This window comes from Sinocyclocheilus grahami, unplaced genomic scaffold, assembly GCF_001515645.1.
Source record: "Sinocyclocheilus grahami isolate Dianchi unplaced genomic scaffold, SAMN03320097.WGS_v1.1 scaffold1570.1, whole genome shotgun sequence".
NCBI classification, from domain to species: Eukaryota; Metazoa; Chordata; class Actinopteri; order Cypriniformes; family Cyprinidae; genus Sinocyclocheilus; species Sinocyclocheilus grahami.
In genome coordinates, this window is record NW_015506749.1 from 1 (window position 1) to 1,823 (window position 1,823).

Here is a 1,823-nt window from a genome sequence, read left to right on the forward strand (position 1 = left end):
ATTTTCCGGAGGTGTGTTGCCTCTAAGGTGGTTTTCTTGTTAGCTAACCAGATTCCTGAAATGGAAACTGGGGACATTTCCTAGTTCAGTGGTTTTGTTTCTTAATTATTGTGGGTTCCGTTTACGGTTATAATTTAGAATTTTAGTTGTTTTAATACACTTCACCAAAATCACACAGTGGAAAATAGAAACCACTGCAATTAGCAAACAGATCAAGACTTAAAAAAATAAAAATAATAAAATTAAACCAGTAAAAAAAAAAAGAGAGAGAACAAAACTTTTTCACATTCAAGATTTATTTTAATAGGCCTATTATATTTTAATATTTGTAATATTTCAACTAGGCCTATTTTTCTTTACACAAACTGTGAGTAAACTGTATATAGTAACAATTTAGATTATTTATCTATTCATACAAATGGTATTTTATATGTGCTTTTTAAGGCTGTTGGTCACTGAAAGGTAGGCCTAACGCCACAACCCAGCGGCCCACATTTAAAAGTTGAAGTTTGCAAGCATCAGGTAACTCTAAACCTCCATCACTCCCTCCAGAGTGTAAATTAATTAATTATTTCATAACATATAATTGTTGTGTGTTGAGGTCCATGGTCTACCCTCCTCCCGGGTCAAATGCCTTTTGAATGTGATTTATCAACCATGAGAAAGGTGACACTTAATATTATTATTATTACATTAAACTCAGTGTTTTCAGGACAGAAAGTGCATTGGTTGGTCTTTTAATGCATTCTATTGAAATAAAAGAAACCAGTTGCTTCATTTTAAAGCTTCATATTTGTCAAAGTGATATTTCAAAACTTTAGAATGTTGTGTTGAAATTAATGCCATTTCTTCAAAATAGCACAGCTCTTTCGTCTCTGCATAATAGACTTGTATTGTTTGCAGTCCCTTTGCATAATATTTCATGTCACAACTGAACCATGGGACTTCATGAAACAGAATGTTCTGCTGCAACTCCTGAGGGTCAGACCACGACCATGTGATGAGTTTAAAGAAACAGACTTTCATATAAACCTCTCGCAGCAAGAACATGACTCTGCATGTTGCCAAAAAGGGGAAAACATTTGATATCAAAAGCAGTGTCAGTAAAGGAGGTCATCTTCCACCTCAGGGTTGATTTTAGTTGTGGATGTGTAGTGTGTAGACATCAAAGCATTCTTAAGAACACTGATTAATCTGTATTTCAATTATTTAAAAGATTGTGTAAAGCTTTAGTAGCGGCACATACTCACTATTTCAATTTGTCTTGTCTAATTTGTATCAGCACTGATGAAGGACCTTGAAGAACCTCTCAGTGAAAAGGCCTCATCGAAAGTGTGTTTGTTTCAACACAGACAGTTTCTCAGATCTGACTCCATTCTGATATTAAAACACTTGCAGAATGGGTTGCAATGGCACTATATGTTGAAGACATTTACTTTAGGTTTCACCTGCAGACCTGTGTGATGTGCTCACAATAAACGAATTACAACACATTTGTTTTCATGAATAGATTTTATATAGAAAACATTAAAAGTGTAAAATTTAGAGCATCATTGCTATTGTTTTACAGTAATATTTATAGTTACATTTCTCAGGTTTCCCTCTAAAATCATGTAATTGATCATATTTATATGAAAATGCATAGCTTAAACATCTAAGGAAATGAAACGAAAATGCAAGCAAAAACAAATCTGAATTGACATTTTCACAAATGTTGTTTTTGTTTGTTTGCTGAGTAGCCCTGCTCTGATCCTAAATATATGCTGCCTACTGCTGTAGATATACTTTGTCTATCATGAAATATACCATCTACTGATTTTAAT